Source organism: Pan paniscus, chromosome 5 (genome assembly GCF_029289425.2).
Source record: "Pan paniscus chromosome 5, NHGRI_mPanPan1-v2.0_pri, whole genome shotgun sequence".
Taxonomy (NCBI): Eukaryota; Metazoa; Chordata; class Mammalia; order Primates; family Hominidae; genus Pan; species Pan paniscus.
Genome location: NC_073254.2, coordinates 37,361,407 through 37,378,610, shown reverse-complemented (window position 1 = coordinate 37,378,610; position 17,204 = coordinate 37,361,407).

The following is a 17,204-nucleotide window of genomic DNA, read 5'->3' as shown; positions in this document are numbered from 1 at the left end:
TCATATAATTTGACATCTGGACAAGATACTAACAATAATCAATATCAATGTTTTCACAGTAATGTGAGAAAATGGTGGTGTGGTCAAAAAGATTGGAAACACTATGTTATGTCCACCTCTTGGGAACCCCTGATGTGCATTGGTTTATGAAAGCCTAAGAAGTCTAGCAGTAAATAAGACTGTTCAATTTGACTAAACATGTCTTCCTCAAACCTATATCATGATGGAATTATTTTGGGGGATGCGTACTTACATGCGATAGAATTTGCATTCTTGTGGAACACACATTGAAATGTTGCTATTACTCAACTTTATTACTGTACACAAGGAAACTGAGAGCCAAACTGAGGCCCTTTATTTTTATTCCTTTCAAATGTTATACTCTTTCTCATGTTTGTGGAGGGGGGAAAACAGCTATCTATAGAGCATTTATGCTACCTTTGCCCCACTGATATTTCTTATTGCGTTTTCAGCCAAAATGACTGAGCATGCTTTCATCTGCCTTTAACAAAGAGAAATAGCAAAAGTGTAGGCTTCTGTTTAGAGATCATTTATACCCTATTCCCTAATTTTCCCCTCCATATACTTCCTCAAGACATGTTAATGCAAATGTGTCTAGGAGAAATGTGTATTCTTTAGTAATAAGCTAGAGACTTAGTCTTTCATCCACCTTTGAACAAGTAGTTACGTAGCCACATTTACTAGTTCCAAGTCATGCTAATATATGAGGAAATGACAAAGCATTAGGTCACCATGAAGTCATAAAATATCTGAGGAGTTGATCAATATTAATTTATGAATGCACGTATAATGTGCATATCTCATTTTTCAGCTGATGACTTCTATTACCCGGAAAGAGCCTCATGGAAGAGAATTATAAAAGTTCTTTCATGTCAGCCTTGAAATCGAAGGCCATAGAAAGCATTCATTGGAAGAAAGAGGTTACTTTTTATTATTGTGTATGACCCAGAGCAAGTGTCTTCAGTGTCTTCATTTCTTCTCTAAAGAACAACTCATTTGAAAATCACTTTGAGACCCTCACATAACAGATGAGAGCAATCTACTATCAAAAACCTGAATAAGAGAAAGCTCGAGAATTGATTTTCTATGTTGCTGTGACCAATCTGCTTTTCATTAGTTCCACTGACATCAGTACTAAATATATAAAAACAAGAGTTGTGTGTGTATATTGTTTTGTATTATTTTTTGTTTTATCGTAACAGCACCACCCTCCGTCCCCCACCCCCCACCCCACCACACACAAGCTGTAGCCTTCCAATGAAGGGGGAAGAAAAGAAATAATTCTCATATTCTATTTGCCCCAGACCTGAATTACTCCATTTCCTCAAGTCAGCAAATCCCCTGTACATCTGAAGCACTAAACTCAGTTCCTGAAAATATTGCCTGCTTGTTAAATCACCCACACTGGATAGGCCCTTAAAGAGCCAGACATGCCTTGAAATTTACTGCCTCAAGCCCATCCATCTTTCCAAGGCCTGCAATTTTCTTGAGTCTTTTCCCCAGACAAAAAGCTTCGGATGTTTGTCCCTGCAGAGGGCAACCAAGAGCTATGCTGCCAGTCGAACCCATCCTTGTACCCTGAAGAAACAGTGAGCAAGGATTCCTGGCTTTGGCCTTTGCGGGAACTTGACAGCTAATCCAAGTCATGTGAATGGCTTTAAGCTGACCCATCTTTTCTTTTTTAATTTAACAGTATGTGCAACTGTTTGGGAAAGACCAATTAGACTGACCCATCATTTCTTCAAAGGCCTGATTGTTCTGATGTTTGGTCAAGCACACATACTACACGTAGATATGCCGTAGAAGCCAGATTTAGATACAAATCTACAGGCGTTCTGAGTTTCTCTGCCATCCAGCCAGCTTCCCCTCTTTTTAGGTGGATGTAGTCTCATTTGGCACCTCAAAGCTTGACGCAACACACCAGACTCCCCTCAGACCGTTTTACAACTGGTTTGTTTTGTTAATTAACCTCCTTTTGTGAGGTCTAATAGCCATCAGCTAGAATGATATTGGCTTCGTAGCAAAGAGTTTTATAGCTGTGTCACAGCATATTTTGATTTTCCAGCTAAAATTATCTAATATGCTCTCCGCATTACCATTTAAAGCACAGAAAATTTTCTTTGAAGCTGACAGTGTCCTGTTCCTCTTCATTAGAGTAAGCCAGAACTGTGCCATTAAACATGCGGCAGCAGAGAGGCCTGCAGGAGGCCCCTTCTCAGTTGTCCCTTCTTAGGCTTCAATTAAAAGATAATACTGACTACTTTCATAGCCCAGAAAAGTAAATTAACTCATCATCCAAGGAAACACAAGGTCTAAAATATAATTTCTTAGAAATCTGTGGCGCTTCCTCAGGTGAAATCTGTTTTCAGCTGCTTCTAGCTCCTATTTGGTAGGCACTTTCTGGAGACCTACGCTCCTGGTCATTTCAAATTCCTCTTAGCACCTTTATGTTCCTAATGGCATCTCTGAATTTTAGATCTAAGGGAATCACAGAGAGCAGATGCAAACTGTGAGATTAGACCATTTTATAATAATGCTTCAGACCAATGTTCTCAACCACTGATACTGCCATCAGCAGCATTAACATGAAAATGCCCGGGTACCAGGGACCCAGTGAAGAAGAAATTCTGAGAGTGAGGTCCAGCAAGCTGCATTTTAACAAGTCCTCCAGGTGAGTCTGATGCAAGCTAAAACTGAGAACCACTGCCTTGGGTATTTTTGAGGCTTTGGAGATTTCCAACTTATTGTGACATCCAGTAGTTTCGCTTCTTTACATTATAACTTCATTAAGTAGGCAGAATAGATAATACCTTTTCCAAATCTCTGTAGAGGAAACTATAGTTTAGAAACGGTGTTTGTTCAAGAGCAGCCTGTTGCTAAATGTTAAAGCAAGTCTAGATCACGAGGTTTCCAGTCCAACACTCATTTCCGCTGCAGTCTGCAGCCTGTGGAACAGAGGTGCTACCGCATGGACATAGAAGCCAGAAAGTCTCACCTGGCTCTAGTGACAGCATCGGCTGGGCCAACCAGGTAGAGCCCCTAATGGCTGATCCCCAGGAAAGTAAGCAAAAAAAGAAAGAGAGGAAAAGGGGAAGGGAGGAAGAGAAGACGGAAGGAAAAGGAAGAAAGGAAGGGAAGGAGGAAAAAAGAAAAGTTAGAAAATTGGATTAAGGACACGGAACAAAGATAAGGAATGAAGAGAGTCTATAGCACCAACAAATACAGTATGGGTATGAGAGAAAAGCAAACATTTCATGAAAGGGTAGAAAAAAAGGTAAGGAGAGCCTGCTTAAAAGGTAGAAGAAGAACCACCTTAAATATTTTTCTTAGGATTTCTGATGGGAGAAAACCACTCAAATTTAGCACAATGTCTTATAACAAACAAATTTGGAAGCCACAAAAAATTGTTTTGGTTCAAAACACATTCAAGGCATGTTTTACTTCCTCATTTCTCTTTACATCTTTATTGCCAAAGTCAGTGTGTCTAAAAGTGACAAGACAGGTGCATTGGCTCACACCTGTAATTCCAGCACTTTAGGAGGCTGAGTTGGGAGGATTGCTTGAGCCCAGGAGTTCAAGACCAGCCTGGGCAACATGGTGAAATCCCATCTCTACAGAAAAATACAAAAATTAGCCAAGTGTGGTGGGGCACACCTGTAGTCCCAGGTACTCGGGAGGCTGAAGTGAGAGGATCACCTGAGCCAGGGAGTTCTAGACTGCAGTATGCTATGACCACATTTCTGCACTCCAGCCTGAGTGAAAGAGCTAAACCCTGTCTCAAAAAAAAAAAAAAAAAAAAAAAAAAAAAAAAGTGACAACAAACCAAATCAGAATGAACAGATATTTGTTTAAAACGAAGACTTCTGAGCAACATGTTAAATTTACCAAATCTGGATGTGGCACGTGGAATCACTATCTTTATCCTGTATCTCAGATGAGCTTCCGTAATTGTCACTAGCTAGACCAGTAAGAGTTCACAGTTTGCAACTGTTGTATTTTGTTTTTAACTAAATAGAATTTTGTAACTAAAAAGGAAAATTAAAAACCTGCCTCTTCAACATCCAAGAAAAGGCCAAAAAAAAATCTCTGTTTTGAACCCAGTGTAGTGGGAAAAGGTGTGACCCAGGACATAACAGAAAAGCTCATTTTATATGGTATGTGGTCCCTATCTGAATTGAGTAGCAAAGAAATAGTGTATTTCCCATAATTGATATATGCGGTATGTAATGCCTCTTTAGACACATATAGTGATAAAAATGAATATTTGTGCTCTAAGTATAAATATTGTACAAATATATCGTGCTATAGTAAAAATGTTGCTAAGGGACATGATTCTATGGGAAAAAAAATGAAGAAAAATTTATGGACCCAAAGATGTAGTCTCTGGAAAGTCATCCTTTCTGCCCAATCTCCTACTTATACTAGCTGGACAGAAACTGCCCACGCAGTGAACAAAACTGAGTAGATTCTTATCTTGTTAAGAGATCTTGACCCTGTTTCAACAACCATTCTCCATCACTTAAAAACTAGGAAGTTTAAGAGTTGTGAAAAATGCATATGCAAGAAAAATAAATAACTGGCACACCCTTCTCAAGTCAATTCCATCTGCTCCAAATAACACTCCCTTTTAAACTTTGTTCATTAAGCCATTGGTTCCCAACATATATCCCCAGAGATCATAACTTAATTGGCTTGGGATGTGGTCTGGGTTTTGGAATTTTCAATATATCCCACCAGAGGATTCTAATGTGCAGATAAGTCTGGGAAACATTGCCTTAAACTAATCACTTAAAGCAGAATAAAAGCCAGTGTTGATTATAGTACTGTATTAGTCTGCTCTCAAGCTGCTATGAAGAAATACCTGAGACTGGGTAATTTATAAATGAAAGAGGTTTAATTGACTCACAGTTCCACATGGCTGGGGAGGCCTCAGGAAACTTACAATCATGGTGAAAGGCACCTCTTCACAGGGTGGCAGGAAAGAGAATAAGTGCCAGCAGAGGAAATGCCAGGCACTTATAAAACCATGGGATCTCATTAGAACTCACTATCATGAGAACAGCATGAGGGAAACCACCCCCATGATTCAATTACCTCCCACCTGGTCCCTCCCATGACACGTGGGGATTATGGGGATTACAACTGAAGATGAGATTTGGGTGGGGACACAGCCAAATCATATCAAGTACTTAAATTCAATCAGTTTCCCTGGTTAAAGCCCTCAGTGACTCCCCTTTGCCTATACCATCCATTAGGTCCTATATTCTAGCTCTCAAGTCTTTAGCAGGAAAAGGTAGGCATCCTATTATCTGACCATTGCTTGTCTTTTCAGTTTAATTTCTATCTTCCTGCCCAACAAATTTACAAATGTGAAACTTTCTATAAGGATTAAAGAAAACAGCTTGTGCTATACCTTTTTAAAAAAGAAAATTTTTTTCCTTAGCCTTCCCACAATGAGTCCCTGTTTCCTGGAATATTCTCCCTTACTCCTCTGTTCTTTCATTGGCATGACTCTTGCATAGCCATAAAATTTTCACATTGCTCTTCTTGCTACTCTTTATCTTATAAGTAAAACTTTTTAGTGTTCCCATAATATCCTGTGCACAGCTCTAATATTGCATGTATCTGTCTCTCCCAGCAGAATGTGAACTCTTAAACGCAACAAACTATACCTTACTCATCTCTGTACTTCCACACTAAGCACAGACATTGGCAGTAGCAAGTTCCCAAACAATGTCTATTGAATCAATGGATAAATAAGGACAAGAAAGTATTTCCAAATGGGCTTCTAGGGCCATTCTAGTATTCAAAATCAGAACTTCTTTGTGGGTTTTGGGAGAAGGGAAATATTTATTTATTATTTATTAGGTAGTTGGCTCTCATTTTCAATGATGGATTCTCAAATATTCCAAAGACTTCACACTTTGTTTTCAACCTTAGTTCATGTTGAAGCTAAAAAGATGGAAGACATGGTGATTCTCCTTCCAGTTGTATTTCATTTCGATTAATCCTTTATGGTTTTCCTCCCTTCTGGTTTCTGCAGCCTGTGGTCACATTTGTGAGTATGCTGCCATGAGAGATGCATCTTCAGTGGAAAGTATTATATCTCACTCATTGATATAATGAATTTCAAAGCTGAACAAGAGATACTGGTTAAAATCATATGTCCTTTCCCTTGGCCTTGTATGCACACCTTCACAGCTGAAGATTTCAAATCTACAGGGATACAAGAACTGTCGTCTAAATGAAGGTTATGCCTTTCTATCATGCCCTTTTCTTGTTTGGTTGCTTTTCCTGGGAAGCCACGTCTTTGTCACACCCACTCATATCCTGTCCAGCCCTTACATAAATCTCAGAATAGCCACCCACATATATCTAAAATAACAGCTGAGAAATATCATTCTCCATGCACTGAGCAGCAACTCCAAGCAAACACCTGATCACTGTCTCGCCCATATTCTCCCTGACCTCTCGTTTTTGGTTTTGTTCTGCTTCCCCTGGCACCCATCCACCCCTGCTGCCCCTGGCTCCTACTCTTAATGAAAATCCAGTTCAATCTTTGCAAATAAGATTGGATTGTAGGCAACTGAGCTGAATTATTCCAACCTCCACTAGACAAACATTGTTACTCCAAAAATGTATGTGAGTGTTTTGAATTCTACAACAGAAATTTATTGCTGACTCTTTAACTTAATAAAGTTACTTTAAGGTCAAAATAAACAGACTAGGGGAAAAGCATCAGAAATTGCAACCTCCATGGAGAGCTGGCAGCCAGCCCTCTTGCCTATCCAAATATACAATTGCCATTGCCAAATACAAGATAGCACATTTATATTAAATCCATAGGCTTTTTCTCAACTGACTCAATTGCAATAATCAACTCAAATGTGTGGCAAAATGTGGGTTTAAAATTGGATGAACACCTCCAACCACTGAACATTATGCCACATAGAAAAACAGATACAAAATATACCAAAATTGAAATACATAATATGGGCAAGCTGGAGTTATGCCATGTCATTTGACGTTATCCAAGGGGGCTCAGAAGTTAATGCATTTGCTCCTGGTGACACTTAGGGATAATGTATTCATCCTTAATGAAGACATTAAAGAATGATCTGGACCTGGTACTTCAGAAGTTGAAGTGGTTTATTATGATGGTTTAAGAAAGATGTTTTTAGTTTTGCAGTAAGAAGAATTGATACCAAAAATGAACAGGCTTTTGTTTAGATGCAAGATAAGCAAGCATACTGAGACAACTCTGATATTTAAAAGTATCTGGACAAGGAAAAATATGACAAATCAAACAAGGATGTTTGGGTATCTGTTACGTACCCAGCTTTGTGTAAAATGTTGAAAGCATAAACTTCCATATATTGACTTGACCTAGCCAGTTTACCCTCATCATTCTTCAGAACCATACAGGAAAGTCTTTGGTTAATATTCAGTGTGTCTTTTAATATTTAAAAAAAATATTTAAATGTCTTTTTTTATTAAAGTTTTTTCTTCTTTTTTGTTTTGGGGTTTTGTTTTGTTTTGTTTTGGGTTGTAGGGGCAAGAGAGGAAGAGAAAATAGAGATGTAGGAAATTTCTTACCCAATAATAACATCAGTGACCTCATCAACAAACTTAAACACTCCCTCCTAAGGTACCACATAAACTTCTTTGTGAGATTAGGAAGATGATTGATATTCCTCTCAAGTTATTTTATATCCACTATCTTTTTCTTAAATAGGCTAATTATGTCCATGAGACTAAGTATAAATATGAGAATTTTTTTTGTAAAAGGAAAACCCGAAATAAGGGAGAATTGCTGAAATTAAAAAGAATAATGAAGATACTTGATTTCTTCAGAGTTAGGACTAGACTATTTATTAATTTAAAGCTGGAAGCCGAGATGACTTTGAAAATAAGTAATAAAGCAAACAGGTCATTGATTACCCTCTCATAATACAATTTGAGAAGGCAAGAACCTGGTTTCTCATTTAGCCAGGAGGAAGGAAGAGATTTTTTTCCCTAAAATGGAAATAACTCTACAGTTTTTTTTTCAATTACAAAGGAAATAGAGATTTATTGTGAAAATTCAAAAACCAAAAACCATAGAGAAAACCATCCCACCTGATGATGTTAGATTGCTAATAGGTTAAGGAAATATTATCAAGAAGCCATAACAATAACCATTATTCTCCATAAATAAGGAAACACATTAATCTCCAACTTATATGAGGATAATGGAGAATCAAGGCATATCAGGGTATAGAAGGAGGAGAGAGATTAGATAACTGAATGAACTCTATTCATAAACTTACGAATTTTATAGCCATTAAAAATACCACATATGTCCGTTAAAAGAATTAATTGAGATGGCATATCTAAAGTTCTCACAACATGATAGGCACTAAATAAACTTTAGTTTTGTTTCCTCACCTTTGTTTTCACTGCCAAGAAACTGATATGATCCCCAAGCCTCTTGGAGTAAATTTTTAAGCTGAACTTCTACGTTAGTTCATTCTTGCACTGCTATAAAGAAATACCTTAGACTGGGTAACTCATAAAGAACAGAGGTTTAATTGGCTCACAGGTGTACAGGCTGTACAGGAAGCATGGTGGCATCTGCTTCTGGGGAGGCTTCAGGTGGCTTTTACTCATGGTGGAAGTCAAAGCAGGAGCAAGCGGTTCACACAGCAAAAGCAGGGACAAGAGAGAGTGAGTGGGGAGTTGCTATGCACTTTTAAACAACCAGATCTCACTCACTCTCCTGAGATCAGCACCAAGGGGATGGTGCCAAACCATTCATGAGAAATCCACCCTCATGATCCAACCTGGCCCCAGCTCCAACACTGGGGATTAAAATTTCACGTGAGATTTGGGCAGGGACACAGATTCAAATCACATAAACTCCCAAATTTTATATTTTAAAAACAGTTGGGGCAATAAACATATAAAAAGATGCTCAACATGATTATTCATCAGAAAAATATAAATTAAGATATACTAACAAGTAGCAGCATGGCTACAATTAAGAATACAGAGTGTTGGGTAGAATGTGGAGCAACAAAAACTCTTGAATTGCTGGTGAGAGTGTCAATTGGTATGATGACTTTAGAAAACTCTTTGGCAGCACCTAATAAATCAATATACTCTATAACCTGTAATTTCACTGTTGGGTATGTACCTGTCCAAAATGAGTGCTTTGTCCTCCAAAGGGTATATACAATAGTGTTCATAGCAGCTTTATTTATCATAGCCCCATACTGGAATATATAAATATAAATATATATAAATGTATATACATATAAAAGAATGAACTACTGGAATATATATATATATTCCAATATGGGGATATGGTAAATAAATTAGAGATATATAATTTAATTTATATATCCATAAAAGAATCAACTACTCATATACTTCCCAGTTGTATCAACTGGGATGAATTTGACAGATATATGATGAGTAAAAGACATTAGGTACAAATACGTGAACTCCATATCTTTTATTTTGTGTGACATTCAAAACCAGGTGATACAGAAAAATGGCTCCCTTTGGGGTGCACATTTGCCATGCAAGGTGAGCTGGAAGCCTCCTAAGGGGCAAGAAATGTTCTATATCTTGATCTGTGCATGGTTAAAAATGTTTCTACAACACGTAAACATTCAAGATCTTCATTTAAGATCTGTGCACCTTCAAATATATCACTGAATTAACGAAATAATTTCAATTTTTAGATTTTTTTCAACATGCAAGTACATTTGGATCAGCATTCTTAATGTTTATATCTCATCTGATCATTTCTTAAATTATTTATGTTCAGCAGCTCTACCTTTCTGAAAAGCTTCAATACATAAAGATTATTTTCAAGGGAAATCTAGTACCCTTTTCACAGAGCATACTTATAACAGGTGATTTTCCCCAAAGGTGAAACAAATTAGGGTGGGTCTATTCATAGCTCTAGGAGCCAAGGTGGCACAATTTAATTTAATTTAACTAGTGGCAGTCAGTGAGTTGCAGGCTTCCTGTGGGCCACCAATAACAGAGTCTGACAGTATCACAGCAACAAGTACTCAATGGAGCCAGAGTTCACACGGAGAGTTTTCTCTTTTCTGTTTCAGGAATATGACAGCATTTTTTCCCTCCTCCAGTTTTCACTTCTAAATGATCTTTAAAGGCAGGAAATTTTTATGCATTTTACATCTTCTTATGCAACCCAGGCCTCCTTTAAAGGATACATTGCTCTCCTTTTTGCTTTCCTTTTCTAATCATTGAACCACGAACTTCACTAGTATGAACCGCAATTCGTGGCCCATGTTTATTTTCACCGTGTTAGGTGCAAACATTTCATATATTTCTCTGAGGGAATTAATTCAATATGAAGATTTAAAAGAAGACAATCTCACTTCTGACAAAAACAACATTTAAGATGCAAAAGTAAATAAAACAGAAATAATTAAGGAATAAAGCACAATGGAAGACAACCTGTTTTCCTGGTTTGTATAGCTCAGATCCCTTGGACTTGAGCATTAACTCAGTAGGGGCCTTCTCTGCGGGTGGAACATGCTGTTATTCTTCACAACAAGTACTCAACATCCAGGAGGAAGCAATGATTGCAACCTCACTTTAAAAATAAAATTTAAAAAAAGACTCACGCAGCAGAAACAAAGCCAATCAATACTACATGGAATTAAGGGTTGTTAGTTTTATTTTTGAAGCACAATCCCAGGATCTTGGTGAGCTCTAACCACGACCATCAAACATAGCAGCTTGCTAAGGGAATAGCACTTCTGCTCTCCAGGCTCTTCCATTCTCTTCTAGATCTCAGGTTCATGCAAGGTCAGAATGTCAAGACTCCATTTTCTGTAACACCATGAACCATAAACAGTTTAGCCTAGGATGGTTAGAAGACTTCCGAAGCTTTTCATAAATGAAAGTGAATGGCCATTTAGGTTTCAAAGTAGGCTTATAGCCTTCTTCGCTTTATTTTTTATTTTGTTTTGTTTTAACGGGTCTGAGTCTGCCAAATACATTAGTCTACTCAGTCCTTCAGGTTGAACTGTGGCCTGTGACCGCACTTCACTTTAAAACAGACCACTCTCATTTGGGAGACGTCCAGAGCAGAGCGGTCTCTAGCTTGCAGCCTAAACACTCTGACCTCCTTCTCACTCTGTGCCTACTACTGTCCATGTGCAAGTTACACAAGCCAGAGCAATCTCAGCCTCCATCAAGAGCAGAGCTCCAATTGAAGAGTAATGGCTGGAGTAGGTGTTATTTGTACTCCGTGTCAAGCAGTGATTGTTCACATCTGGCTGCAAGCTGAACAGAGCTTTAGATTATTCAGAGCAGTTCAAAACGCTGGTGGTAAGAGAAGGGAGAAGGGTCTTGACTTATCTTGTGGTTTTCAGACAAACAAAGAAGTCACCTTATTAGTAAAGGAACATAATCAAATATGTTCCTTTTAATGATAAGTGATCATGTGTATCATGTGTACATATATCCATACGCACCAAGGCTGCAAATTAAGAAAAAAATCACAATTGAAGTATCAAAGTAGAATAGCCATTCTTGCTAATAAGCTTTTTTGAAAATGGTGTTGATTATGAGTCAACAAAGAGGTTGCAACACACAAATGTACACACACACACACATGCACACATGTTAATTTTGGCTATCGTTTTACACCTAATTTCTTCACATCAGGGCAGCAATCATATTTTAACATCTTATTTCTACATTCTTTTCCCCCCTTTTCCTCTTCCTTGGCCATTTTGTGTAATGTAAACAGAGAGTACACATTTAGAGCTCCAATTCTTATGCCCGAGGATTAAAATGAAGCCACAAATAAAAGCTGTGTGAATACTGATAAAGAAATGCTGAGGCATCCTGGCCATTGCTTTTTCTTGAAAGAAATCTCCTGGGGTGAAAAGCACACACAACATCAGTTGCGATTCAAATATTTCATCTCATGCACAGCTGCAGAGCTGCATAAAAATGTATTTTGAATCTATATGGCAGGAAAATAGAAACTGGGACTATAATTAGAGCGAACCTAGAGTAAATTACTACACGTGAGGTTAGACACAAATTTGAAATGTTAAAATAATATAAAAAAATAGAAAATAGAATTTAAAGTTAAGAAAACAAATTATTCTGTAAGGAACTTGAAGTCGCGTTTTAGATTTTCTTTTCCCCTGCAATGTTTTTGCTACCTATTCCAGCTTTCATTTGTAAAAGTGAGTTAGTCCTAGAGCAACAGATAGTGAAATATACAAAAAATAAGTATGAATTGCCCTGTCATTCTTATAATATCTTACAATGAGGTAATGTAAATTAACCAGATAAGGAGATGATTAAATATGTCTTTTTTTAAACTACACAGTTGAGCATCCCAGAAGCAGTGCAGAAAAGATTATTTTTAAGCTATCATCTTGACAGTTGCCCTTTAATTCATTTTTAGGCATGACCTTGTACAACATGCAAGAAAACAGAACAAAAGATGTAAATGGTGGTGTTCCCGTGTATAAAATTTCTTTGGATACTTGTTTACCCCTGTAAAGCTGCAGCCCACAGCTAAAATACATAAGATTCAGTTAAAGTGGTGTTCTCCTTACTTTCTCTTATTTTATAATTTTTTATGACAAAGCACCAAGGATAAAAATTTTGCGGGAAAACACACATTCCTTAAATAGAGAATACTTTTACGGAGTCTGATTTTTCTAGAGTATAATTTACAACACTATGGTAAAATTCATTCTGTTCTCTGATATTGAAAAGGATGATTTCCATCAAAACAATTAATGTTCAAGATGACAAATGAAATAGTCTCTCATTCTCCAGCGCATTTTTTTCCCTACTTATTCCATTCTTGGGAGACTTAGCATCAGTCACTCTATGATGATCTTCTCTTCTTGCCATCTAAACATTTTGCAGGAGCCAAATGCATGTTTTGCAACTTTGGTTTTAGACTTTGGGCTCCAGTTAGCCGGTCTAAATACTTTGGTTTTTTTGGTATTTTGGTTTTCTGTTATGTTGGAATGCCACAATGGCCTATTCCTTCTGGTATTCACATCTTCGTGTAGTACACTATTCTTGAATATGAGGTGGGCCTGAAACTTGCTTTAATTGATAGAATGCAGTGGAAACACTGCCGCCCTATTTCAGACCTAAAGCTTAAGAAGCCCTGGCAGCTTCTGTTTTTGCATTCCTGGGAGCCCCAGCTTCTGTGTAAGAAGTGTGGCATCCCTGCTAGAGACACTGTGTGTTAAGGCCATGTGAAGATAACCTATAGAGAAACAGAAACCCTTAGACTACTGGAAGACAGCCAATGAGCCCAACTAAAAGAGAACATTTAAGTCCCAGACACATGACCCAGGCTGAGCCATTTTGAGCCACATACATGTCTGAAGCATGTGAGTGAAAAAGCCATTTGGACATTGTAACATCAGCATACCACTCCCCTATGACATCATGAGAAATGATGAAAGAGTAGTTCTTTTAAGCCCTTAAATTTTAGGGTAATTTGTTACACAGCCACATGTAATCAAAATATTTCTATTCCCTTTACTGTCTTTGCATGTTAAAGAATCATATAGGATTTATTTTTCACAACTAATAATACATGGGGCCCTCTCCAATCCTGATACTCTGTTTTTCTCTAGCAGTTCTGGCCTCTACTCAGTCTTTCAAATTGAGACTTACTAAAAGACAGGTTAGTATAAATTCCAAGAAAATAACTCTTCCTCTGTTAGTGGCTTCAAGTCTTTTTTTTCTTTTAAGAAGGGTTTTATATGATTATCTGGAAGCATTGGCTATTCTTTCTCGAAGCAAAGATGCTTTTTCATATTTCTCTTATTTTTGACTTCCTGGTGAAGGAGAACAATATACAGATTCTAAAAGTTCCTAAGTGAGGCTGAGAGAAAGAGAAAAGAACTTGAACTTGGCAAAACATGCCCCAATTTAGAAAACAGAATTTCCTTGGCATCCTTTGATCTTCCTAGGTTTTAGGTAAGCACTCAGATGATACTTCATTTATTCATCTCATTTATTCATTCACTGAGGTTTCAACAAATTTGCAGAGAACTCTACAATGTGTCAAAATACTATTTAAATATCTGTTTCTTTTTTTAAAACCTTTTAGTAACTACTTAAATATAAAGTAATCAAGTTCAAGAACCATCTATTTCTCCAAGATCCCTTAAAGTGAACTGGATTTCTTTCAATCCATGAAAGTCATGACATTACTTTTTATTTTGTGTGTTTATTTCATTCCTTAATATAGAGCTATTGAGAAAAAAAATGACCATGAAATATTGATGGGTGGATAGACATATATATAAGTGAATAAATGAAAGAAGCAGAACTAAGTAGACCATAGGAACGTTCAATGCTGCAATATATCACATATTGAATATTTATTGATATTTATCATTAGAAGATAAAATAGAGCCATATTTGGAAGGCAAGAAGAATATTAACTTAGCCTTGACATTTTCCAAAGGTGAAGAATTTATCTCACTCCTTTGAACATCTTACAGTTTCTCAAAAAATAAAATCCTGTCTGTATCAAATTTAATCCTCCAAAATAAAATATTAATGACTTAACCACTTGACTTTAAAGGAAAACTGGAAGTTTGGTAGGCTTTAAAATAAAGCAATCTGAGCAAAATAATTTCTTGGTTGTTCAGGACTGGAGATGGTTGGACAGATAGAGCCCAGATGTGCTTGTACCCTGTAGGCACTGCACAATCACCTGTGAGCACCATTTATGCATCCTCTGAGCCTAGGAAAGTAACCAGAGGGAACTCAGAGGCTGAGAAGATTTCCTAACCCCATCCCTACCAAACAGATTCCAGCACTACTCAGTAGGATTTATTTCAATGGTTTCTGTGAGGATAAGATTTTAAAATTGAATGCTAGATACAGTATATGAAAGCAGAAAAAAAACTAATTAATGACTGTGAATGTATCCACTGGTTACTATAACAAGTGATGAATGCAAAGTAGAAGAGGGGGGAAGAAGATGAATGTGGAAAGAAAACTGGGGCTGTGTTTTCTAGAAAAACTCATAAATGAGCAAAACCTAATAGGAATCCCAGGAGTCAAGCTATGGAAAAGGGATGAGATGGTAGTTTTAAGAAAATACTCTAATCTGTCTTTGTGCCAGAGACAAAACATTTTAAATATCTCTTGTTGCATAAGAAAGTACTCTAAAATTTACTGGGCTAAATGGGTTAAAACAATAATGTCTTTGTTGATAATTATGCAATTTGGGTTGAAATGATCTTTGCAATGGTGTCAGTTAAGGTGGTTCAACTCAGGCTGGAGGGTCTGCTTCCACAGTGGCTGATTCTCTTGGCTGACGAGTCCAATGCCAGTTGTCAGCCAGAAGCTCAGGGGCTGCCACACATGGCCTTTTCCTGCAGTTAAGTTTATCTGTCCTCTGGCCTTCCATGATTTGAGTCCCTTCCATATGGAAAATATATTTACTCTTTCCTGAGACCAATAAAACCTCATCTTATTAGAGCATTGTCTTAGGCTTGAAGTCCAGATTCTCATCACCTAGGTCATATCCAGGTGCAGATGAGATTCTTCAGGCCTAGCTTCTCTTGATCTGAAGATCTGTGAGCATGTGAGACAAGTTAATCTATCCCTCATATCCACAACATGCAATTGTAAACCAGGGACAGGAAAATTACAACAAATGCTCCCATTCAAAAACAGAAAATATGAGAGGCACATAGTAATCATTGGTCCAAAAAATTCTAAAATTTATCCAGGTATAAATAAATAGTTCCTCAACTACGGCTCAATTCTAATGTCTGGAAATTTTTTTTAGTGGTTTTTGGTTCTATTCTCTGATCTATCCTTCCTTTTCCATAATAATTGACCCATATTTGCAGATGGGTTGCTTTCTTAGTACTTGCTGTCAATAGGAAGTTAACATCCAAAGGCCCCTGTTTATTTTAACCTGTGTCTGTCCCTCTTAATCCAAATTGGTAGTGCTTCTGCTAATACAATTACCTTAAAGGCTTTGTAGGTTTCCAATAAATCTTTTGAAAGTCTACCCTATTAAAATAAAATACACAAAAGTCATAACAATACATCTATTTAAAAAAAACCCTCTTGAATCTCAGCTGTAGAACAATGTCTTATGATTCTTAGAAGTCCTTTTTTTTCTTGCTGAGGAGTTCCACGAGTCATGCCTTTATGATCTTAGGAAACCTGTAGTCTAGTAGAGAAAATCTAGGAAGTATTGCCTAAAGTGTTTCAAAGAAATTAGCAAAGGGTTTTGAAACCTGACCTTACCCCAAATGCCACAACCAGATTTCATCTTTGTCCTCAGGCCATTTGTTACTGTGAGAATTATCGACAATTGGAATAGCTGAGAATGAGAAACAGGTTAATTTTCATTTATTTATATTTTTGAGACAGGGTCTCATTTTGTCACTTGGGTTAAAGTGCAAGGGTACGGCCATAGTTCACTGCAGCCTCACTCTTTGCTCAAGGGATCCTCCTACCTTGGCCTTCAGAGTAGCTGGGACTACAGGCATGCCACCATACCCCACTAATTTATTTTTTATTTTCTGTAGTGAGGGGAGTCTCTCTATGTTGCCCAGGCTGGTCTTAAACTCCTGGCCTCAAGTAATCCTCCTACCTTGGCCTCTCAAAGTGCTGGGATTCAACGTGTGAACCACCACCCCTGGCCAAGAACCAGATTTATATTTGAATGAAGCAAATCCTGGCTTTTTCACACTGATTATTAATTTTATTCAAAAACTAAAATTTCCTTTGTAATTTATTTTGTTCCTCCTGTCTTTGTCTTAAATAGGTAAAGTCAAAATAGGTAGCTTCAACGTTCTGCCCGGAAATCACAATACCCGAGCCACAAGGTCATTAAGTATCATTTCTATCATCAGCCTTACTGCAGATGGAAGCCTCACTCATTTTTCCACCAGCCCCATTCCCTCTAGCCACCAAGAACAATTTCCCAAATATTGTTCCAGTGTATAGTAAAAGTTTCTTTGAAGCCCTTCAGGGACTGCCACCTAGTCCCCAAACCCACTAATTTCACGTGATTCATTTACAGACGCATTGTACTTGCAGATACAAATTTTGTTTTAACTTTCTAACACTGCCTTAAAAAGTCACCTCAAAAACTGAATGGCTTAAACAAAAACAGTTTATTATTT